The sequence below is a fragment of the Heterocephalus glaber genome, unplaced genomic scaffold, assembly GCF_053883595.1.
Source record: "Heterocephalus glaber isolate CG9 unplaced genomic scaffold, H.glaber_assembly_v1.0 deba00000546, whole genome shotgun sequence".
NCBI lineage: Eukaryota > Metazoa > Chordata > Mammalia > Rodentia > Bathyergidae > Heterocephalus > Heterocephalus glaber.
In genome coordinates, this window is record NW_028258147.1 from 6,664,882 (window position 1) to 6,690,755 (window position 25,874).

At 42.9% G+C, this 25,874-nt stretch overlaps 1 long non-coding RNA gene across 1 annotated transcript; it reads right to left on the bottom strand.

Annotated features, from left to right (window-relative positions):
- Positions 1 to 8,069: 8,069 nt before the first annotated feature.
- LOC110344267 (uncharacterized) lies at positions 8,070 to 11,149 on the bottom strand. The gene is made up of 3 exons (XR_002386731.2): positions 10,882 to 11,149; positions 10,189 to 10,289; positions 8,070 to 9,772 (listed from the first exon to the last, which is right to left on the bottom strand). It is a non-coding gene; the product is annotated as an uncharacterized LOC110344267 (long non-coding RNA).
- Between the last annotated feature and the right edge of the window lie 14,725 nt (positions 11,150 to 25,874).

Here is a 25,874-nt window from a genome sequence, read left to right on the forward strand (position 1 = left end):
TTCTCTTGTCTAATTGCTCTGGCTAGTGTTTCCAGAACTATATTGAACAAGAGTGGTGACAGTGGACATCCTTGTCTTATTCCTGATTTTAGAGTGAAAGCTTTCAGTTTCTGTCCATTTAGTATGATGTTGCCTGTTGGTTTGTCACAGATAGCTCTTATCAGATTGAGATAAGGCCATCTATTAAAATTTTCTGTAGGGTTTTTATTATGAATGAGTGTTAGACTTTGTCAAATGTTTTTTCTGCATCTATTGAGATGATCATATGGTTTTTGTACTTGGGTCTGTTAATATGGTGTATTACTTTTTTTTTTTTTTTTTGGTGCTACATCCCCAGCCCTTTTGAATTACATTTATTGATTTGTGTGTGTTGAACCATCCCTGCATCCCTGGGATGAATCCTACTTGGTTATGGTGTATAATCTTCTTGATGATTTGCTGCATTCTGTTTGCCACTATCTTATTGAGGATTTTTGCATCTTTGTTCAGTAGGTAGATTGGCCTGTAGTTCTCTTTTTTGGCAGAATCCTTCTCTGGTTTTGGTATCAGGGTATCATTGCTTTCAGGAATGAATTTCATGAAACAGTTTGAGAAGTAACGGCATTAGGGCTTCTCTAAATTTCTTGTAGAATTCAGCAGTGAATCCATCAGTGCCTGGGCTTTTCTTTGTTGGTAGGTTTTAAATTACATCTTCAAGGGCCAGAAATTTAGCTCAGTGGTTCCACTGCCTGCTTTGAAAGTGCACAGATCCTGAGTTTGATCCCCGGTACCAAAAGAATTTTTTTTAAAAAATTACATCTTCAATTTCATTGACTGATATTGGTTTATTTAGAATTTTTTATCTTCTTGATTCAGCTTTAATAACTCATATGTATCCAGGAATCTGTCCATTTCTTCTGTGTTTCCAATCTTTTTAGAATACAGGTTCTTGAAGTAGGTATTGATGATCTTCTGGATTTCTGCAGGATCTTTTGTGATTTCACCCTTTTCATTCATAATTGCATGGATTTGAGTCTTTTCTCCCCCCCCCCCCTTTTTTTTTTTTTTTTTTTTGGTACCGGGAATTGAACTCGGGTCCTTGTGCTTGCGAGGCAGGCGGCAGAACCACTGAGCTAAATCCCTGGCCCTCCCTTTCTATTTTTAAGAAATCTATTTTCATAGTCACTAACCACAATTCTGTCTTCTGTATCTGATATTCTGTCCTCACATTGGCTCATTCTGCTGCATATAATTTCAATGGAATTTTTAATCTCCTGGATATCTTGTTTGAATCTGTTCCATGGACTCCATTTCTTTCCTATGTTGGGTTTTCATGGTCTCCATCGTTTTCCTAAGCTCCTCTATTGTTGTTTTTTTTTTTTTTTTGGTCTATATCTGCTCTAGATTTACTAACCATGTCTTTCATTATGGTCACCATCTCTGTGCTTATCTGAGAAACTATTTTTGCTTTGATTTTTTCTAGAGCCTCATTCATCTCCTTTGTTACTTCTGCTATTACAACTTCATAGAGTCCAGATGGGTGGGTTTTGAATTGTTCCACTTCATTGCTCCCTGGGTTTGCCTTTGGTGAGCTGGAAGTTTGGGGTTGCATCTTGTTTAAGAGTCTTCTCATTTTCTTTTTTTGATGCTTGTAAATTGCTTATGGCAAATAGCTTTATTGATGCTTGTAAATTGCTTACAGCAAGTAGCTTTATTGCTAGTATTTAGAACCCCTCGAAAATGACTACTTCTCAGAGATGTCTTCCAGCATTTGGGTTTTGAGTCTGTTGTAAGATCCTTGCAGGGCATGGCCAGGCATGCCTGTAATCCCAGCACTCAGGAGGCTGAGGCAGGAAGATCACCACAAGTTTGAAGCCAGCCTAGGGTACATAGCAAGACCTTGTCTCAAAAAACAAAAAAGCAAACAAGATCCTACCTTTTCAACTTATTGAGGATGAGAAGTTGCTGCACATTTGGCCTAGCCTCTGGTTCTTTGGCATTGGCCTATTGTATTATTTATGACCCTTAGGCAATCTCAGTTTTGGCACACAAGTAGAATAACCAATTAGAACAACCATGTCACCTTGGCTAACATAGCACAATTAACAATGATACTGTCAAGTACAGCCTAAAAAATGACAAACTATGGTAACTTAATTTGCCACCTTTTTCTGTATGAACTAGAATTATGGTCATATAACAAAATCTAAAACAAACCAGAAAATTGTATACAATAATTATGCCCTCAGTATGGGGATTTTGCCCTCAGGGTAGAAAATTTAAAAGATGTTAGGAGGAAAAATAGAGAAATAGAAGAAGAGGAAGAGATTAGAAGGAAGTGTGGAGAACAAAGGAATGTTGCCTGAACTTTGGGAAACTAGTGAAGAAGACAGAAGGGAAAGAGAGAAGGAAGAAGTAAAAACAAGAACAGAACAGAACAACAACAACAAAATAGAAATAATGCTCACACTTGTATAAAAACAAGAACAGAGCCGAGGATTTAGCTCAGTGGTTCCACCACCTGCCTCACAAGTGCAAAGACCCAAGTTCAATCCCTGGTTCCAAAAAAAAAAAACCCCAACAACAACAAGAACAATCAAGAGAAAAAGAAAACAGAAGCAGAAGCAGAAGAAGAAGAAGAAGAAGAAGAAGAAGAAGAAGAAGAAGAAGAAGAAGAAGAAGAAGAAGAAGAAGAAGAAGAAGAAGAAGAAGAAGAATTAGAGGAAAAAAATGTCCACTTCAAGGTATGTCTCTGGTGTCACTGGTAGACAAAGTGGCCACACAGAGCCCAGATCCATGTCGATTAATCCCAACAAGCAACTGTAGATTACAGCAAGGTAGTGGATAATCCCAGCAAACCTTCACCTTTAGTTTTGAATCTCAGGCTGGTTTCTGGTTGTAAAGCTGGAACCCATTTTGTTCAGCCTGTCACACACTATATGCCTCCTGCCAGCTTGAACTTGGCTCCTTGACCTCCTGCCTACTTGAACTTGGTTCAGCATCACCCTGATAGAGCCAGCCCACAGCTGCTCTGAATTCTGAGCTCAGTTGGGCCCTCTCCAAGATGGCTACTGGCCAATCACCCTCTCCTGAGGGACATCTGAACCCAAATAACTTACCAGTCACTGCAGTCTACTGCATCCACTGCTTCATTCCAGTTCTTTCCTCCATAGAGAATTCTGGTCACCATTAGTCACAGTGTGTCTGCAGGCCTGAGTTACCCTTCCCACACAGTGAGTCAGGGCTCAGGGAGAAAGCTCTGCTTCTCTCTCCTTCTTCTTTGTTGAAGTCTCTCTGGGTGACATCTTTTTTTCTCTCTTTTTTCTTTCTTTTGGTACTAGAAATTGAATCTAGGCCATTGTGCATGCTATGTAAATGAGCCATCCCTTTTTAATTTTTATTTTGAGATAGAGTCTCACTAAGATGTCCAGGCTGGCCTCAAACTTTTGATCCTTTTGCTTCAGCCTACCAAGTAGCTGGAATTACAGGTATGTTCCAGTATGCCCAGCTAAAGATTGTTCCTCTCCCTTGCTTTCCCTTCCCTGTCTTTCTCTTTTCTTCCTTCTCCTTCCTATTCCTTTTGCTTTTTGGGTTTTTTTTTTTCTTTCAGGCCCTTGTGTTTGCAAGGCAGGCAGTGGAACCACTGAGCTAAATCCCCGGCCCTCTTTTTGGTTTTTTTGAGGCAAGGTCTCACTATATTTTCCAGACTGGGCTTGAATTTGTAATCTTATTGCCTCAGCTTCTCAGAGTGCTGCAATTATAGGTGTGTACTGCCACTTCTGGTGGGGTAGAAGACTTTAAATTAGGGATTATTTTCTTTTTTTCTTATTTATGTATGTATGTATGTATGTATGTATTTTATTTTTGTTGCAGTACTGGGAATTGAACTGAAGGTCTTCACACTGAGCTATATCTCTAACCCTTTTTAATTTTAATTTCTAAATTTTGAGACAGTATCTTGCTAAATTGCTAAGTTACCCAGGCAGGCTCAAATTTGCTATCTTCCTGCCTCAGTCTCCCAAAATCCTGGTATTACAGGAATGCACCACCATTCCTTGCTGAGATGTAATTGGATACTGTCTCTTGGACATCAACTATGTTCTAAAATCTCCTAAACTGTACTCTTTCTCCCTTTCACTTTACAACTTTTTGGAAGTTAATATGAAAGAAACAGAAGAGCTCTTGATGGATTTAAAAGGAAGACACAACATAATCAGTTTTATAAATATCTAGGTGTCCCTCCAAAGCCTCGTGTGCTTATTGGTGGGACTTTTGGGAGTGACTGGACAATGAGTATGTGATACTAGATTATGGGTGTATGGTAACTAGATTAGTCCATGGATTGGTATAGCATAGTTTGGGGTATGGATAATAGGAAGACCCACCCTGGGTGTGTGGCACTAACCAATAGACTTGTGGCCTAAATGGAATAAAAGGAGAAAGAAAAGCTTGCTGCTTTCTGCTGTTGTGCCCAGATTTTGAGGTCCCCAAAGACCACCAAGGAGCCGATTCCAATGTAAACACGTGAGGGTCATTTATTCAAGCTCGAGCAGGGACTCCCAACTGTCACCGCTGCAGTGGGTCAAGATTGAGAGCCCTGACTCCAAATCAGCAGGGGTTTTTATAGTAGTTACAGCAAGGTTCTAGATTGGCAATTAAACCTGATTGGTTGTGCCTTGTGTACCCAAGCTGCAAACGGTTACACCTGGGACATTGGGGTAGCTGTTGCCAGGGGATGGCTGAACACTTATCACAAGCAGGTGGGCAAAGTACATCTTGTGGTTTTAGGTCTTACACTGCCTACCTTTCCATGGACTGATTCTCCTCTGCCATGCTGCCCTGTATTGGAGCCAGCCAACTATGGACTGAAACCTCTACAAACTGAGCTAAAATAAACCTTTCCTCCTTTAACTTGTGGGTGTCAGGTATTTTGTCCATGGGATGAGAAAGTAGCTAAGACAATCAGATGGGTTTGTGGTTTTGTTTTTGTTTTTTTTGGTTCTTTTGTTTTTGGAGACAGGGTCTCACTGTTTAGTTCAGGCTGGCTCTGAACTCACTATGTAGCCCAGGCTGGCCTTGAACTCACAGCAATCCTCCTGCCTCAGCCTCCCAAGTGCTGGGATTACAGGTGTGTGGCACTACCCCTGGCTAATTAGATGTTTTTGTTTTTTGTTTGTTTTTTGAGGCAAGGTCTTGCTAGATAGTTCAGGTAGTCTTGAACTCACTATGTAACCCCAGTTGGTCTCAAACTGGCAATGATCTTCCTGCCTCAGCCTCCCAGGTGCCAGGATTACAGTGTGCACCACCACTTCGAGTTTTCAGGCTGTTCTTGAACTCACTGTGTAGCCCAGCTCAAGCTTGTGGCAAGCCTCCTGCCTTAGTTTCCCGGGATTACAGGTGCGTGGCACCATAATCAGGTTTTTGTATGTTAATATTAGTCTCCTTGCCAGAGCAAGTATCAGAGGGTAATATTATTGGACAAAAACGTTTAGAGGATTCTTGTAATTGTTCGAGAGAGGGATGATATCTTAACCCAAGGCAGTGACAACAGAAACAGAGGGGGAAAGAATTCAAAACAGTGAAACTTTATTGTTCAGATTAAACATGTATGTTTACTTCTATTCCCACCAAGTTACATGGAAAAGTGATTACATTCATGGTGACAAAGAGGACAAGAGACAAATTTATTGCTGCTCATCAAACTGCAATGTGATTTGGACCTCTGTTATCAGGTTGAGAGAGTTTCTTTCTTTTGCTAGTTTAGTGAAAGATTTTAATCATGAATAGGAGTTTAATTTTAGCAAAGGCTCTTTCTGTGAGAATTGAGACTATCATGTGGTTTTTTTTCTTTATTCTGTTACTGTGCTTAATTATTCTGGGTTTTGAATTTTAAACTGACCTTGCATTCCTGGGGAAAAGCTTGCTTGTTCCTGATATGTTACTCTTTTTCTATATTGCTGGGTTGATTTGTTGATATTAGGTTAAGGATTTTTATGTCTACGTTCATGAGGGATATTGATCCAGTGTGTGCATGCGCGTGTGCATGAGTGTGTGTGTATGTCTTTGTAAATTCTTTGCCTGGCCTTCATACCAGGGTAATAGCCTCATAAAATGAGTTCTAAAGTATAATTGTTTTCTTCTGTTTTCTGGAAGAGTTTACATAGACTTAATATTATTATTTATTTCTTAAATCTTTGGAGGAATCCACAAATAAAGCCATCTGGACACGAATTTTCTTTAAGGAAAGAGTTTTTACCAAGATTTTTTTTTTTTTGTATTGGAGATTGAACTCTAGGTCTTCTTTACACTGAGCTACATCCACATCCTCAGACCTTTTTATTTTTTATTTTGAGACAATTTTTGCTAAGTGGCCCAGGCAGAGCTTGAAATTATGATCCTCCTGTCTCAGCCTCCCAAGTGCTGAGTTTGTAAAAAATATATATATGAGGGCTGGGGATTTAGCTCAGCGGCACTGCACCTGCCTTGCAAGCACAAGGTCCCAAGTTCAATCTCCAGTACCAAAAAAAAAAAAAAAAGTATATATATATATATATATGTGTGTGTGTGTGTGTGTGTGTGTGTGTGTGTGTGTGTGTGTGTGTGTATATATATGTATATATATATGTATACATATATATGTATATATATGTGTATATATATATGAACTGGTTTGATTCTTCTCAGGTTATCTATTTCTTCTTGATTATGTTTTAATACTCTTGTCTTTCAAGAAACTGGTCCATTTCATCTAAGTTGTGCAACTTATTGATACAAAGTATTTTCATAATATTTTATTACTATCTTTTCAATAGCTGTTGTGCCTATAGAGATAATCCCTCTTGGATACTACCTTTTTTTCCTTAACATTATTATTTTCCACTTAGAGGGGAATTCTAAGTACAGCAGATTATCTGATTTAAGTTTAGATGAAAATATTAGATTGCAAGACTGATGGAAGATGTGCTACATAGAAGATGAAGTAAATAAAAAAAATATCAATTTAGAGGGATACGGTAGAGAATTGTATAAATAATAAGTTAAACAATAAATAATTGGGGCCAGGGATTTAGCTCAGTGGTTCCATTGCATGCCTCGAAAGCGCAAGGACCCGAGTTTGATCCCCGGTACCAAAAATAAATAAATAAATAATAATAATAAATAATTGTAGGGGCTAGAGTATAGTCCAGTGATAGAGTGATTGCCCAGCATGCATGAGGTCCTGAGTTCCATCCCCAGGACACAGGAAAAAAAAAATCCTGGGCACAGTGGTGAATACCTATAATCCCACCTACTTAGGAAGCTGAGGCAGGAGGATCACAAGTTCTAGTCCAGCCTAGGCAAGTTAGTGAGATCCTGTCTCAAAATTTAAAAAAATTAAAATTTCTAGGGATGTAGTTCAGTGATACAGTGCTTACCAAGCATGTATGAACCCTTGAGTTTGATCCCAGTGTTGAAAAAAAACAATTAGAGCACAGTAAATCAATAGGCTCAGCAGGCACTTGCTACATGGTGTTTATTGCTAGCCTTCAATGCACCTCCAGAGGAACCTGGCTTGGTGGAGAGGGAATGGGGAAAGAGACTGTTGTTTGTCATAAGCCTTTGAGTATAATTTAATTTTGAGATTATATATATATTTTTTTTCTTATATATATATATTTTTTCCTTCTGGTACCGGGGATTGAATTCAGGACCTTGAGCTTTCGAGGCAGGCTTCGACACCACTGAGCTAAATCCCCAGCCCTATTTATATTGTTTTGATAACCCCATGAATGACCTCATATGTCCCAGGCTCACAGCCAATGACAGATGTGACCTCCTTCTATTAAGTTGGAAGCTGGCCCTGTAGTGCTCACCCCTTGGCCTGCTCCACGTCTGGAGGGCCCTGGTCACACTCCCCCCTCCTTGTGAGGAGACTGGTGTGGACAGCAGACCACTCTTCTTCCTCTCCAGACAAGATTTCCCCAAAGAACCACATCAGGATGAGCAGTGGCCAAGGTGGGGCAGGCCAGGGCCATGATAAGGAGTGGGACCAGCGTCTGAATTGAAACCCCACTGACCAAGGTACCCTTCCTTACTCCTCTGTAGGCTGCAGTAGTGGGAGAAACTGAGGGAAGAGGGAACTTAATTCATTGGGAATTCACTTAGTTTATATGCTACAGGCTTTATCCACATTATTTCATTTTATCCTCAAAAACAATCATGTGTGTTTATTTTATTTTTATTTTTTTTGGTACCGGGGATCGAACTCGGGACATTGCACTCGCAAGGCAGGCGCTGGAACCACTGAGCTAAATCCCTGGCAATATGTGTTTATTTTTTTAATTTAAAATTTTTTTTATTAGTACAGGCTTCGCCACCACGCCCAGCAGAGTTGGTACATTTTATGTTTTATATTTAAAACAACAAAAACACAACCATGGCCAGGTAGAGTGGAACAGTATTCAGTAGGCTGAGGCAGGAGGATTGTGGAAAGGTTGAGGCCAGACTGGGCCATGTAAGTGAGTTCAAGGCCAGCCTCAGTTACATGGTGAGGCCCTGTCACAAAAAAACCAAAGAAGCTGGGGATTTAGCTCAGTGGTTCCACCGCCTGTTCTGTAAGAGCAAGGACCTGAGTTCAAACCCAGGTATCAAAAACCAAAAACCAAAAACCAAAAAACCTTGTGTTGTAGTGTCCCCATTTTTCAGAAGAGGAAACAAAGGCACACAGAAGTTAAATAACTTGCCCAAGCCTCACCCAGCTAGTCAGGTATGGGAGCCAGGTGTGAGCTCAGGCTTCAAAGCTGACAGCTTTCCACCCTACTGAGATCTCACAGGTGAACAGGTAAATAATGCTAAAGGAATCCTCTGGAAGAGAGGATTTCAGATTTTGCCCAGGGCTGGGGCCAGCACTCTTTCCTGGGGCAGTAAAAGGCTGCTTCAGTGTTGGCACAAAGGTTGTGGCAGACAGGCAGCCCAGATGACTCCTTAAATACTCTGCAGGGGGTTTCCTTTCACTTGATTTCAGGTTTTGAACAACCTGAATTTTGAGGTAATGTAAATCAGATTCTCTCCCTGCAGGAGACACTTGACAGAGGCAGTGAGCACAGCAGCCAGCATGTCATATGTTACCGAAATCCAGTTGGGAATGTGGCGCAGGGGAGAGAAGGCTCGGGGGGATGGTGAGATGTGAAGAACAACTACAATAATAACCCTTTCAGCGAGTGTGCTACATGGCAGGCGCTCTTCTACATACTTTATATGCACTGATTCATTTCATTCTCATAATCTCACTTCGAGCATCATTTAGCTAAAGGCTACAAAGGATACAAAGTTTTAAAAGATAATTCACCAAGAGATGGAAGGAGAGAGGGGGGAGAGGAAGGGAAGGGGAAGTAAAAAGACAGGGTGGTACCAATTACTGTATAATCTCGTTTCCATTGATCCCTTAGGGAAGTATGCAAGTCTGGCCATTGTGGCTTTAACCTCAAGGCCTTGCCTTCTTCAAATGCACCTCCAACCACAGTTCTCATCTTCTGCGCTAACTTCCTCAAGGGCCTCTCCCTGTTGAACTGCCTATTTCTACCTAATTTAGCTGGCTATAATACAACCATTCAAAAGCACCCTTTTCTTCGGTTTCCTGGGTGACTATTCCCCTTTCAGCTGTCATCATCTCCGTGCCACTTTGAGCCTCTGGGCCTTCCTGTTCTGATACTCTGAAGGGAGAGAGGCAGCAGGAAGTGAATGGTACTTGTCTCTTCCCTGGCTCCCCTGGGACCTGCAGACCAGCACTGACACATTCCCCTCGAGGTCACACCTGCTAGGAACAGAAAAGGGTGGCCGGGCGTCTGCTCCCGCCTGGGAGATGCTCACAAGCCTCTGTCTCCAGCTCCCCAGTCTTTATCGGCACTCTTGGCTGCATAAAGTGTCTCAGAGGCGACACACGGCTTGCTGTGACTTTTGCTTACCCAGAGCTGCTGATAACATAACTAAGTTCATTTGACGACTGTAGAGGGGAGATCAGAGAATTTTCCAAGGAAGCTACGCAAGGTCATCCCCTTTCTTAAAAGTCCTTTGCCCTTTCTCACCAGTCCAGGCTTCTCTTCAGCCCACTGGCTCTTCTCCAGGCCATTGTCCCCTCCCTTTCCCTCCTACTCCTAGTTTACTAGTCTCTATCTGGTTGGGAGCAAAACCAGAACCTTCCCTTCCCACAGAACCACTTCCCCTTCCTACCTGCTGACTCCATTTCCATGAGCCACGCCTAAAACCCTCAGAGACATGTCAAGGTTCTTTTCCTCAAAGATGTGTGGATCTTTTGTAAATGGGAAGGGAATCTAGAGATGGAGGAGGGAATAAAAAGATTAAGACATGTTAAGTGCATGTTCCTGCTCCCTAACATAAATGAAAACATTATGTGCTGCAAACATGTACTGTGGTAATAAAACAATTTTTTTAGGGCCAGAGATTTAGCTCAGTGGTGCCACCGCCTGCCTCCCCAAGCGCAAGGTCCTGAGCTTGGTCCCTGGCACCAAAAAAAAATATATATATATTTAAAGATACATCTGTTCCTAAGAGATTCCAGTAACAATTATTAACAAAAAAATACTTAGATAAAAAAATTGACTCAGGGCCAGGGTATAGCTCAGTGGCGCTGTGCCTGCCTCCCAAATGCAAGGTCCTGAGTTTGATCCCCAGTACCGTAAAAAAAACAAACCAAAATACAGAACTCAGAACGGAAGCCTAGCTGGGGATTTAGCTCAGTGGCACTGCTACCTGCCTCAAAAGCACAAGGTCCTGAGTTCGATCCCCAGTACAAAAAAAAAGAACGGAGGCCTGTGTGTAGATTTATTGGAAAATGGTTTGCATAGTGGTCAGGATTGAGGGAGACGAGCAAACACAGGGAGGAGTGTGCTAGGGTGTACTCACCTGTACCCGGTGTCACGGAAAGTTCTGGAGCTGGCGTGACCTTCAGAGTTCCACCACCAGGGCAAAGGGGCCCAGCCTCTGCACCTCTGCTCTACAAACAGTCATGGGTCAGTCCTCTGATGCCAGGGGCTGAGGGCCACTCCACTTGGGGACAGTAGCATGCCGTGCATACTGTGGCAGCTGGGGAATGAGCACCTCGGTCCTAGGAGTGGGAGTGGCACAACACAGCTCCCACTGTGGTCATAATCACGGCTACAATGTATCAAATAACCTGTATCTTGATAAACAAAAGGACTTGATAAACGAAAGCAATATATCCATACCAAAGAATACTACGCAGCTGGAAGAAACTCACTTTACTAATGTAATCAAGACATATTTTGCAACAAAAAAGACATGCAGTGGTTCCGCCCCCTGCCTCTCAAGCACAAGTTTCCAAGTTCGATTCCCGTACCAAAAAAGAAAAAAAAAGGCATCCCGCAAAACAGTGTTATCTCATGATTTCATGTTTATATTTAAAAACATATACACTTGTGGGGCATGGTGGTGTTAGTTCCAGCTACTCAGGAGGCTGAAACAGGAGGACTGCTTGAGCCCAAAAGTACATAGCAACATTCTGCCTCTTAAAACAGAACACAACAAAGCAAAAACCAAGATTCTATCTCTTACAATGGAACAAAACAAGACAATATATATATATATATATATATATATATATATATATTTTTTTTTTTTTTTTTAATTTATTTACTTAGGCATTTATGTTCTTCTTTTTTTTAATGGTTGTTTGTTTTTGTGGTATCCTGGGCCTTCGGTTTTTTATTTTGAGACAAGATTTCACTATGTCACTGAATTGCCCAGGCTGGGTTCTAACTTCCGATCTTTCTGCCTCAGCCTTCCAGAGTGCTAGAAACACAGGTGTGTGCCACTACGTCAGGTTGTTATCAGAATCTCCTGGCTATGCCAAAATGTTATCAGATAGCTCCTTCTAAAAGTGGCTGGCCAGTTAAACGTTACTGGGTTCTGGGTTGCTCACCTCTTCTTCTGGAGTTGGATTCCAGGTTCTTTTTGTCTTAAACAAAGAATTGAATGAAACGAGCAAAAAGCAGTGGTAAAGTTTATCTGAAAAAGTAAAATTGAAGAGTGAGTGAGAAACTGGCTCTGCAGAGCAAGCTTGGGCTGAAAAGAGGAAAATGCAAGATAAAAATACACCCTGGAGAAAGAGAGGACCACTGTGAGGAGAGCCATGCTAGCAAGCTTTTCTTGGCATCTGTGTCCTTTTATGCTGTCAGGAAACCTGTGAGAGCTTCTACATACGGGCCCTGAGAGGCAGTGCTGGAATCCCATGCCTAAGGCTGATGTCAAGTCCAGGCCGGTCCTGTTGAAAACCTGCTCTAAGGAAAGAAGTCCACATGCAGGGCTTTGGGAACTGTTCTGTGCATGTGTCAAGGATCTTCAATTAACAGGTCAGGCCTACTTCCCCAGCCAGTTTTGCCACGCCCTAATCTCCTATGTCATGGTGGCATTTATGTTTTTGTGGGTTTTTTGGCACCAGGGATTGAACTCGGGACCTTGTGCTTGTGAGGCAGGCAGCAGCACCACTGAGCTAAATCCCTGAACCAGCATTTATGTTTTTAACTGATATGTAATAATTGCATATTTTTGGGCTGGGGATTTAGCTCAGTGGAGCTGTGCCTGCCTCACAAGTGCAAGGTCCTGAGTTCAATCCTCAGTACCAAAAAAAAAATTGTACATTTTAATGGGGTAAAATGTGATATTTCTTTTTTTCTTTTATTTATTTATTTATTTTTGGTACCAGGGATTGAACTCAGGACCTTGTGCTTTCGAGGCAGGTGCTGGAACCACTGAGCTAAATCCCCAGTCCATAAAATGTGATATTTCAATACATGGATACATTGTGTAATGACCAAATTAGAATAATTAACATATCTATCATCGCAAACATTTAGGATTTATTTGTGGTGAAACATTTAAAATATCTCCTGGAGTAGAATTTTCATACAAACTACATTTGGGGAGAGGTTTATAAACACATTAGCAATAAAATATTGTTTTTATTATAATAATCTTGAGAAAATAAATTTTTTTCTAGGGGAGAACAAAAGAAGCCATAGCCATAGGAGAACAGATAGGTTGATCAAACATGAGTAAGAGAAATGACTCTTGCTGCAGACCTGAATTTCTCTCCTCATGAATTTTGTGTCAGAAATGACATTGCACTCCACTTCCTGCCTAAGTTGTGGTGCAGCCTGTGCAGCTGCTGAGCACCTGTCATGCCCGCTCTACCCAGAGGGGGCTGTGAGCGTCTAGTGGGCGGACTGTGCATGCTGTGGACAGGCAGGAGGAACAGGAAGAGCTGGGGTCACCTTGATTACACACAGCATGCAGCAGCAGCACATCTTGGCCAGTGGCCACTGCTCAGCATTCCCTGTGGCAGGGATCCCTGGCTGCTCCTCTTCATCTTCATCTTTGTCATCCTCCTCCTCATTAAAATAATATCGATCACTTATTTATTGAGTTTACCATGTGCTGGACAAAGTGCAAAGCACTCTGTTCATTATCTCATTTCTCTCTTGAAATTGTGTGAGGCTATGTACAGTTCTCTCTATTTGACAGACAAGACACTGAAATCTTTTCACAACTTTGATGGATACAAAACCACTGACCTAAGGGCTGGGGATTTAGCTCAGTGGTGCTGGTGCCTGCCTGGCAAGTGCAAGGTCCTGAGTCTGATCCCCAGTACCGGAAAAAACCCCAAAAAACCCCATTGACCTGTACACCTTAAATGGGTACATTTTATTGTATATGGGTACTATCAACAAAACTGGAGAGGGAGAGGGAGAGGGAGAGGGGCTGAGACCTGTCATGCCAGAATATGCTACCATCTGAATGGCCACATGGCAAGAGGTGGAGGTGACGGGGTTTGAGGAATTGCTGGGGTGTACATCCCAAGCACCCTGGGAGCCTGGCATCCAGATAAAGTAACAGCGTGGGGTGCAGGTTGGGGAGCAGCAGGCCATGGTCCCACATCAGTCTCTGCCTATGCCCCTCTGTCCTTCCCCCTCCTGTGCCCCAGCCTGGTATCAGAGCCTGCTGCATGGTGTGGCCCCAACAGCCTGTGCCTGTGCTGCTTCCAGAGCGCCACTGTTGTCTCAAAAGAGTAGTAGGAGAAGTTTAACCCTTTGTCTTAGCACAAGAAATCTCAATAAAGCTGTTGAACTCTTTAAAGATAATTTCAACTGCTGTACAATTTTTCAGGGTAATTTTAAAAGCTTTAAAATTTTTATCTCCTATTTGGGTAAAATTTCTCATTGATGAGCAATTGCCAAAAACTTGAATAAATCATCATTCAAAAATATTCACTGGTAGTTATTTCTAAAAAAGAACATTAGAAAAAGTTGTGTCATGCTATATTTTTACCACCATCACTGCCCAGGGCTGCTAAGCACTTGGACTGTGGCTGCACTAAGTGAGATTTGCTGTCTGTGTAAAACACACACTGGATGCCAAGGACTTAGTAAGAAGACAAGAATGTGCTGGGTGTGGTGGCATGCACCTGTAATCTCGGCACTTGGGGGGCTGAGGCAGGAGAATTCCCACAAGTTTGAGGCCACCCTGGGATACATAGTGAGTTCAAGGCCAGTCAGAACTACATATGAAGACCTTTCCTCAACCCCCCCGAAACAACAACAAAACAAAAACCAAGAATGTAAAATATCCCAGACATAATTTTTATGTTGATGACATGTTAAAATCTTAATTGTGGGAGGGGCCAGGGATTTAACTCAGTGGTTCTACTGCCTGCTTCACAAGCGTAAGGTCCTGAGTTCGATCCCTGGTACCAAAAAACCCCCCATAATTGTGGGGATATATTAGGTTAAATAAAATATATCATTAAAAACTTTTAAAAAGTTATATTCATAAAAGCAAGCTCAGGTTTCTCATTAAGAATTTGAAATATTTTATTTGGAAAATTTCATGCAAATTCAGTATTTAATATGTTCTCTGATGACTTTATTTTCATTTTTATAGTTCTTTTAAAGAAAGAAAACAATTATTTTTTTCCATCAATCTCCACATATATGTCCCCCCAAGTCCCCTCTGGTTTACTCAAGTGTGCCACAAAAATATTGTTTTAGCTTTTTTTTTTTTGCAGAACCAAGAATTGAACTCAGGACCTTGCTCTTGTGAGGCAGGCATGGGACCACTGAGCTAAATCTCCAGCCCTGTTTTAGCTTTCTATCATTATGACAAAATACCCAAGGATACAACTTAAAGGGGGAAAGATTTACTTTGGCTAACAATTTCAGAGGTTTCAGTCCATGCTTGGCAAGCTCCCTTGGTTTTAGGTCTGTGGTGAGGCAGAAACTTCTTGGAAAGGGGTTGTGTGGAGGGAAGCTGCTCACATCATGGCAGCCAGGAAGTGCAGAGAGGAGGAAAGAGATGGTAGGAAGGGGCTGGAGACCAGACATATTCCTCAAGGTCATGACCCCATGATCTACTTCCCTCAATGAGGCTCCACCTCCTATTCCATCACCTCCTAGTAATGCCATCAAATTATGATCTCCTCAGTGGACTCATCCATGTGGTGAGTTAGAACTGTCATGATCCAATCACTTCCCCACAGCCCATCATGGATCAATCCTTTAATGCAATGAGCATTGTGGGGGACATTTTTGGACACCTGTGATAACAAACAAACATTTCCTCTGAGTGTAATGACATGGAATAGCTTTAAAGCAGGCATTTTTTTTTTTGGTACGGGGATCAAACTCAGGACTTTGTGCTTGTGAGGCAAGCGCGGTGCCACTGAGCTGAATCCCCGGCCTAAAGCAGGCATTTTTTGAGCATCTGTTGTGACAGGTGCCACCGGGTTCTGAGGATGCAAAATTAATTGCATGTACTGCATATTGTATTGTGTATAGATTAATAATTATGCAAAAGCAGGGCCTGGGATTTAGCTCAGTAGTTCCGCTGCCTGCCTCGCAAGCACAAGGTTCCGAGTTCGATCCCCAGTACAAAAAAAAAAAAATTATGCAAAGGCAGTCTTGGTTGTCCCGTTAAGGAGCTCCCAGGGAGCTGCTCTGCTGGCCACAGAATGCTTGGGTATCTCAGAGAGGTCTGGACCATCTGCAGAGTAGCAGTCCCCAAGGTGAATGACTAACAGGGAGAGGCGGCCCCTTTGCCTTTCTGAGCTTTAGGTTCAAATGGGAGCCTGGCTGGCTCCTTATTGAATGTTTCCACTACCTGAGGATTTCTCCTGTCCTCCTGTAAACTCCCAAAATCCTTGCTCAGCTGCCAAACATCTGTGTGCAGCTCTCCTATAACGCACATGCCTGAGGTGAGGCCCACCAGAAAGCAGAGGCCAGGCTGCCCGGGTGCTTGTAAACTTGGTTATTTCTTACACGTGTGACTTTAGCAACCCACTTAGTCCTCGTAATGGGTCAGCCCAATGCCAAGACCAACACCTTTGACTGAATTCTGCACACTCCATAAACAGCATCTGTAAGGCAGGAAGCCACCTGTGTGCCACTTGCTCTTGCAATTCCAGAGTGGTTGGTACCTTTTCAGCTCTCCGGAGGTCAGGAACTTGGACTTGCAGAGCCCAGGAGACCATCCACTCAGAAAATCAGAGAGACTTGGAGGGACTAGAAGTCGACATTAGGTCCCAGGCTATTGGGTCACCTTCTGGAAACTCAAAGAAACAATACAGGATCTGTTCAGATGAATATAGCTTTTTCAAATTCTGTGTGGCCTTGGGCCTGCTCTGTGATGTAATTGTGTCAGAACTTTCTCCATCTCTGCTCCCAAATACCTATGTATGGGCCAGGGATTTAGCTCAGTGGTTCCGCCGCCTGCCTCGCAAGCTCAAGGACCCAAGTTCAATCCCCAGTACCAAAAACAAAAACAAACAAACAAACAAACAAAAAATCTACCAAATACCTATGTACATGTGCCTGAAGCAGGGGTATACAAGCGTGGTTGGGACACATTATCCTGAAAACTACATCCAGTTGTGGGTGGACAGTGGAAGGGTGGACTCAGTTATACAAAGTGGTACATTGAGGCTGAGATCATGGGTGATATTTATTGTTACATTGTTTAAATATCAAATATTCAAACTTTAAAAACCTATTCAGTTATTTTTAATACAGTGTATATTTAACATGTTTAAGGGGATAGATTGATAAAGCTCACTGAAGACAGTCTGTTAAAAGAATTTTTGCAATTTAAATAGTCAACCATAGGGGAATGATTATGTAAATTATAGTAATAATGAATTGCCATTTATTGTATGCTTACTCGGTACCAGGCTTTCTTATATGACATTTCATTTAAAAAAAATATTCAAGATAACCCAGCAGAATAGGACTACAATTATTATATATTTTTTTCATGCCAGGGCTTGAACTCAGGGCCTTCACATCTGTCTACATCCCCAGCCACCCCCTTCTATTTTGAAACAGGATCTCACTAAATTGCTAAATTGCCCAGACTAGGCTCCAAGTTGTAATCCTCCTGCCTCAGGTTCCCAGAGTGCTGGGATTATAGGCATGAGCCACACTGCACCAGTTTATAATTTTTATTTTATAGATGAGAAAGCTAAGATTTAAATACATTAAGTAACTCACAAAGACCTCATAGCTAACTAGTGGCAGAGTTGAGATCTGAACCCAAGACTGTCTGCTTCTACACCCAAGTTTTAACTACCAGGTTATCAAGCCATACACAAGCACACAGCCATGGTAGGTTTCCACAACAATGGACACAGTGAGTGGGGCTACCCTTTCAAAAAGGTAATTTTCCAGCATCTATTACAGTTTTAAGATTACACATCTCACTTGCCACACAATTCCATTTGTAGGAGACTGTGATGGTAAATTTGATGCATCAACTTGCCTGGGCTAAGGTGTGCCCACGTAACTATTTCTAATATGTCCTATATTTGTGAAGCTGTTTCCATAGACACTGGGATTGGAATCAGAGACTGAGTAAAGAAAGTTTCCCCTCCCCAATGTGGGTGAGGCCCATCCAGTCCTCAAGGGCCCAGAGAAAATGCAAAGGTGGAGAGGGAGAAAAGTCATTCTCTCCTGGAACCAAGTGTCCCTCTCTCCTGCCCTGGGACACCAACATGCCTGATTCTTGAGCCTCCAGAGCTTGGGTCTTGCCCTCGACTCTTCTCAGTCTGGCCTTGGGTCAGGAGTGACACCATCTGCTTCCCTGGCTTTCAGGCCTTTGTGCTGTACCAGATGACACCACTGGGTTTCCCCAGGCTCCAGCTTTGATGCAGCAGATGCTGGGACTTCTAGGCCTCCTCTATTATGGAAGCCAATTCCCATAGAAATATCTCACATGTGTGTGCATACATCCATGTACATATATATATCCTGTTTGTTTTGATTCTCCATGAGAAACGCCCATGTGTTCCGGTGGTGAATCCTAATGTCCCTTCAAAGGGAATGGCAAGACTGCAGATGGAATATTTGGTGGCTTTCTTGTAGAGCGCTGGGTCCCTATGTACTGATAAGGAAATGTCTGTGAGATATGTTATAACATCCAAAAGCTAGTTGTAGAACCATTTTTTTAAAAGGCAATTTTGTATGAGTACGAGAGCTCCTGTAAGACCATAAAAGGGCTGCAAAGATAAAAGCTAACCTGTGAAAAGTGTCTCCTCTGGGGTGTGAGAGAACAAAGGAGTAAAGGGAAATTTTTGCCTCTTTATCTACTTCTGAATTATTTTAATTCTTTACAGTGAACATCTATTACTTTTATAATTTCAAAAAACTAATGTAGGAAAAATTAATGTTTTCAAGTATATATATATATATATATTTTTTTTTTTGGTACCAGGGATTGAACTCAGGACCTTGCACTTTGGAGGCAGGCTTGGTGTCACTGAGCTAATCCCCAGCCCAAGCAATTTTCTTTTTCTTTTTTTTTGGTACCAGGGATCGAACTCGGGTCCTTGCACTTGCACAGCAGGTGGCGAAACCACTGAGCTAAATGCCCGGCCCTCAAGCAATTTTTAATGATATGGGAAAATACTGTAACAAGCAGACAAATTAGAGCATGAAATTATATATACAGTATGATCTCAGCTACAGAAAAATGCATTTAAAATCCAGGAAGGAGGTATATCAAAATGTTAACAGGAACTGCCCCTGGGTGGCAGGATTATAGGTGTTGGCTTTTTGGTTTTTAAAATTTTTTTGCCTGCTTTTCTTTACTTTTCTATATTTTCTAAATGTGCCCTATTATTTTCATAATTAGAAAAAAGCAGGCATATCTGCCAAAAGTATGTGGCAGGTTGTAAAACACAGGCAGCCAAGGCCTGGGAATGGCCTCTGTCCAGGTTGCTGCCACCTGCGGTGGGTGCCTCCCAGCCCAGCCCACTGTTCTTGGCTATCAAAGGAAACTCGCCTAACTACAAGAGGAAAATTGAGGAGAGAAGATGGTTTTTCTCCATCTTGCTTTTCTGGTAAGACTGCAGAGGTAAAAGGAGAGTGAGGCGCCACAGGAAGGGCAGCAAAGAGGCTGAGGTCTCTGATGAGGCCCAAATCAGGCTGTGAACATGAGGGTAACTCTGCTCCAAACTGCTAGCACTTTTCCTGGTTTCTTTTGTTTGTTTTGTTTTGGTACCTGGGATCGAACTCAGGACTTTGTGCTTTCGAGGCAGGCACAGTGCCGCTGAGCTAAATTGCCCACCCCTTTTTGGTTTTTTGAAACAGTGTCTCGATAGGTAGTTCAGACAGGGCTTGAACTCACTATGTAGTTTAGGCTGGTTTGGGACTCACAGCAATCCTCCTGCCTCAGCCCCCCGTGGTGCTGAGATTATAGGCATGCACCACCACAGCCAGCTGTTTTTTGGTGTTTTTGAGACAAGGTCTCACTATGTAGTTCAGGCTGGCCATGAGCTCACTATGTAGTTCAGGCTGGCCTCAAACTAGTGGCAACCCTGCCTCAGACTCCTGAGTGCTGGGACTACAAGCATGTGCCACCAGGCCCAGCCACTGGTTTTCGATTTGTCTGGGAAGCCTAGGATTTAAAGGGGTAGAGGGAGACTGCTAAATTCTTACTTGATTGCTGGGCTTGGTGGTGAATACTTGTAATCTTAGAACTTGGGAGAAAGAGGTAGATTATCACTGTGAGTTCGAGGCCAGCCTGAGCTACATAGTGGGACCCTGTCTCAAAAAAAAAAAAAAAAAAAAGATCTTACCTGATTGACAGAGGTATAATGAATAATTTTAGTGATAAAACATTAAGCTCAGAGCTGGCTGTAGTGGTGCACGGGTGCTATAATCCAAGCACTCTGAGAGACTGAGGTAGAGGCATCACAAGTTCAAACCTTGGTAATTTAGTGACTTAGTGAGACCCTGTCTCAAAATAAAAAGGGCTAGGGATGGAGCTCAGTACAAAGGTCTTGGGTTTAATGTCCAGGATCCCCCACCCCATCCCTGATTAAACTTGGAACAGAGGTTGAATTGAGCCACCATGGCAGAAAGTCAAAGCCAATTCCCAGACCTGAGTCAATTCCTGGAGCCTCTAAATGATCTAGAGCCTGGATGAACTTGGAACAGAAGCCCCTAATGACCTCAAAAATACACTGTGCATAATCCTTTTAACCTTTCCTAAGGGACCAATGACCATTCACCAAGATAACTGTACCCTGGGAAAGGTGAATATCCATGCTTCTCAGAGATTGTTGGATACCAGCTCTGAGTTGACAGCATTTTCTGGGGACTACAGTACTTTCTTGGGCCACAAGTCAGAATGAGAACTTTGGGAATATGAAGGCACAATATGTAGCCACCCCAGAGCCACCACCTCCTCTCTTATCTGGTCAGCAGAACACTGGTTTGTTTAGGTATTGGGAGGTTTATGCCTTGAATCTCCTCAACCTTAAATGGTGAACATAGGTTAGTCTACATAGGCCTTGGTTGTTTTAGAGGGGAGTGTGAAATCCAGGCCTGGCCCTAGAGGTGAATGAGGAACCTACCCTGGGGCTTTGGGAGAAGTTGGCCTTAATCTTTGTCACTGAAAGGTAGAGCTGGCCCTGGAGTCCTCTCTGGGTGGCCTGGACAATAAACTAGCTGGAGCTCCCTCCTCTCAGCAGGAGTGCTCCACCTAGGCCCAGTGGACGCTGTCCCCTGCTGGGCAGCATTGCAGTAGCCTGTGACTTGGTTCTCTAGGTGCTGTGCAGCTGGCACTCCCAAGGACCTATCAGCTGCCGCACCCCACACACACAGCTTGGCAGCAAGCTGCCTTTGGATTTCCCTCCAGAGCTGGAAAAGCTGAGCACAAGTGTGGCCCTTCCTGCAGGGAAGAAAGGGAATATGTAGGCTGCTTGATGTATCCCAATCCATCTCTAGGGCTTCACAAAGTGCTGGATTCTCTGGGTCAAATGGGCCAAATGGCAAAGCTGTTTCCCCTGCAGCCTGGACCAGCTAAAGGACTTCTCTTATGCTGGGTTTTCTTACTTTCTAGTACAAGGACTTTCACAGGGACAAGAGATCCTTCACTGCAACATGGACTTCTGCTGTGGGCCCAGCAGCACCCTGGCCCAGGCACAACTCTGTGGGGTGGTGGGAAGAACACAGGCCTCTCCTGCCCTCATAAGCATCCCCTTTCCCTAATAGAACCTGTTCCTTAACCCAGACTATGTGGACACTGAAGATTCCCTCCTAGCAGGACAAGTGGACACCTACAGTGAGCGTGTCTTCAGGACATTGCTAGAAAGGGTCACCAAATAGGGACTCAACTCTCCTTTTTTTTTTAATCTCTGGATAAAAGGAGATGATGAGGAGGCTATTTGTGTATCAGTAGTCACTATTTTGCAAAATGAGCGGAGTTACCAGTATCTGGAGAATGACAGTAGAAAGATGGAAGAAATCTGAATGGGTCCTTGATGATTTTTTATGTTCTGAACTAACCAAGCCTATAATTGTCCTACCTTTGGATTTCTTGTTGTGTTGAGTTTTCTGTTATAGCTAAAATCATCCTAACTTATGCAAGAGGTCAGGTTATAACATTTTTTTTCTTAAGACAAAAATATGTGACTTATCAAGTAAAAATGGATCATCATAAGCCTGATAAAGTGATGATTTCATTTACTCCTGGTGTTCAGAATCTGGTCTCTTTGCCGGACCAAATAAACACCACCTCTTCCATTTGTTTGCAACCATTTATTTATTCTTTCTTTTTTCTCTCATCAGATGAGCCCAGAACACTGAGAAATGTTTTATTTTGCGCAACAGATCAGTACATCCTCACAATCTTGTTCAGGGTTATGTCAACTTTCTGACTCTGTTACAATTTCATACACAGGAACTTTGCTTGTCTCACTATCTCACAATAGTTCCTGCCTTGTTCGTGACACAATGGGGATCAGACCTAAAAGTTAAGAAGTAGCAGTGCCTTAGCTGTTTTTCTGAGACTATGCATTCTGGAAAATAGAGAAAAATCCACAAAAATCCAGGGACTACTACCTCAGTAAAAATTTTTACCTCTGGGCCAGGGATTTAGCTCAGTGGTTCCGGCGCCTGCCTCAAAAGCACAAGGTCCCGAGTTTGATCCCTGGTACTAAAAAAGAAAAAACCAACCAAAAATTTTTACCTCAGTAAAATTTTGGGGCATGGGGGCTTGGAATATGGCTCAGTGGCAGAGCACCTGCCTAGCATGTGTGAGGTCCTGGGTTTAATTTCCAGCAGCAGATTAAAAAAATAATAAATGGGGGAACGGGAACCAGTAGTCTGAGGCACATTGCAGCAGTGCCTCCAAAGTGAAAGGTGAGTCACTGTATGTTGCATAGTTCCCTTCCACTGAGAAAGAGGCACAATGCTTGGAGAGCCTTTGGGGATTTTTAAGGAAATACACAGAAGAAATGGAAGTAATGAAGATTTATTTACATGTGCCTTTACTATGTCCCCAGGCAATGCTTGGGGTCTCTAATTTATGTACAGATAACCTGGGGATCATAGAAGAATGTAGGTCTGAGTTTGCCTTTCTTTCTTTCTCTCTCTCTCTCTTTCTTTCTTTCCTTCTTTCTTTCCTTCCTTCTTTCTTTCTTTCTTTCTTTCTTTCTTCCTTCCTTCCTTTCTTTCTTTCCTTTTTTTCTTTCTTTCCTTTCTTTTCTTTCTTTCTGGCAGAACAGTACTGGGGATTGAGCCCAGGGGTGTTCTACCACTGAGCTGTGGCCCTAGTCTTTTTTTTTTTCCTTTCCTTTTGAGATAAGAGTTCACTAAGTTGCCCAGGCTGGCTTTAAACTGGCAAGCCTCCTGCCTCAGCCTCCTGAGTAATTGAAATTACAGGCATGTGCTACCAAATCCAACAAGTCTCAGTTTTTAGATTCCATATGTAAGTGAGGTCGTGTGGTGGTTGTCTTTTATGCCTGGTCTCCAGGTTCATCCATATTGTTACAAATCCTAAGATTTCCTCATTTTTAAGGGTAAATAACATTCCATTGTGCATACATACTACTTTTTTTTTAATCTGTTTATCTGTTGATGGACACTTAGGTTGATTCTATATCTTGGCTGTTGTGAATAATGCTACAATGAACACGAGAGTACAGGTGTCCCTCTGACATACTGATTTCAATTCCTCTGGACATATACCTAGAAGTGGGATCGCTGGATCAGAAGGTAGCTGTTTGGGGTTTTTGAGGAGCCTTCATACCATCTTCCATTGTGGCTGTACTTAAGAGATTGTCTGTAGTTTAGAAATGGTCCCAAGTGACACCAATTTCACCAGGGCAGACCTGATTAGCAAGGCCCTAAGGCAATTAGAAACATCTTCCAGAGGGAAGCACCAACTCCTTCAGTTGCTCAGGGCCACTTGTCCTGTGTAGCTCCGGCATTAGGAAAGATAAGGGGAGCCTCTGTAGCTCTTAGGAGTGACTGACCCCACATCTGAGGGTGCCATTCTGACCACCGATGGAGTGTGGATGAAAGCGGAAGTCAGGTTCTTGGCGGCAAGGTGATTGCACTTAAGGAGTTGCAAGCATCTGAATTTTTTTTTTCCTCAGTACTGGGGGTTTTCCCCAAGCCCTTGCACTTACCAGTCGAGTGCTCTACCACCAAACTACATCCCTACCCCTTTTCATTGTTTTGTTTTGTAGTAGGGTCTCATTAAGTTGCCCAGGCTGGCCTTGAGTCTGTGATCCTCCTGCCTCAGCCTTCAGAGTAGTTGGAATTATAGGCATGCACCACTGCATCTGACTGATGAACACACTCTTTATGACACAAAGGAGTGTCCTTGTGCCAGTGACAACACTGTCATTTTGGAAATGTGAGAATGAGACAACTTTCATACGTTGCTGCCAAGTAGTCCAAGACATGAGGCCTGGTGAGCACCTGCCATTCTTCCGGCTGTCTGGCTTGTGGGCACCTCTGCCTTAGGGGCCTGGCAGCAGGTTCGAGGTACACTCAGAACAAATGCACCTGTTCTGGACTTTGCTTTCCCTGGGGCAGGAGGGGATGCATTCCTGGGCAGGGATAGTGAAGCAGAGCTTTGAAGGATAAGTAGAATTTCCATAGGCTGCCAAGTTGGAGGTTGGGTGGACATATAAGAGTCTAGATGTAACTAAGGCATATGTGTGAAGATACTTTAAAATGGGTGGAGCCAGACATGGTGGCACATGCCTATGATCCCAGCACTCAGGAGGCTGAGGCAGGAGGATCACCGAAAGTTCAAGGGCAGCCTGGGCTACATAATGAGTTCAGGGCCAGCCTGAACTGCAAAGTGAGACTCTTGTCTCAAAAACCCCCAAAATAAAAAAGAAATAAAATGGGCAGAGTGATAGTAATTTAATCATGCATGTTGAGGTCAGAGCAGACTGAAAAGGGATCAGAAGACCCGGGTTCAAATATGGGCAGTGTGTGGTGTGACCTTGGACAAATGCCTACACCTCTGGACCTTTCCTGAAAAGAAAAACCACTGCTGGTGATTTGCCAACCTCACACAGTGAGGATCAAGTGAAAATGAAGGTAAATGGAAAAGTCTAAACAAACATTAGTAATTATGAATAACCTGGGGTGACAGGAATGCAAGACAAAGTCTGGGCTGAAGGAGCTCGAAGGGAATGAAGAGGCTGGGGAGGAATTAAGTCTGATCAGAGACCAATTCTTCCTGCAAGCCTCAGACCTGAAGGGCGGGGTAGGTTGAGGGCCAGAGGTCAGCAAGAAGCTTTTCACACCTAGAAGGTGGGTGTCAGAAGGAACAGACACCCAGCTGGGAAAGGAGGGGCCTTGTATTCCTCCCCTTCCAAGTCAGGGCTATTGATGTCTCCAGGGTATTCCTAACATGTCAGTCACTCTTGCTACAAAAATTTGCTTTCTGTATTTGATCAGTGTCTTCTATCACATCTTGATTCCTAAGTTTCATCTCAGAAAGTAACTCCAGCTAGAGATTTAGCTCAGTGGTTCTGCTGCCTGCCTCGAAAATACAAGGTACTGGAAAAAAAAAGAAAAGAAAAAAAAACCAGAAAGTAACTCTGACTTCATTTGGGGGGAGCTCTGCCAACAGCCCATGTTTCTTCACATAGACCATGTTGAAAGTAGCCTATCTGCCCTGTGAAGAGAGGACAGAGAGAGGCTTTTGTGCCGGCAGCTTCTTCTTAACATTCTTCATCCAAATATTATCACTTGGATGATCCCCAGAACCTCAAGGTCATCATGTCCAATCAGAATTCATTACTTTTCTTCACCAATCCTCTTCCTTCTCCTCTATCTCTCCAACTTGGCCTCCCCTTCCTGGCAATCGTATTAGATGTGGCTTTCCTGTCTGCATCCCAAGCCAGCACTAGAGCCTCACAATGCAGGAAACCTTTGGACAGTCACCAATGCTATAGCTGAAGCTGTGACTATCTGAAAGTGACTCCAGAGTCTGTGACCTCCTTTTCTTTTTCTTTTTTTGAGACAAGGTCTCCCTGCATTGTTCAGGCTGGCCTTGAACTCACTGTGTAGCCCAGGCAC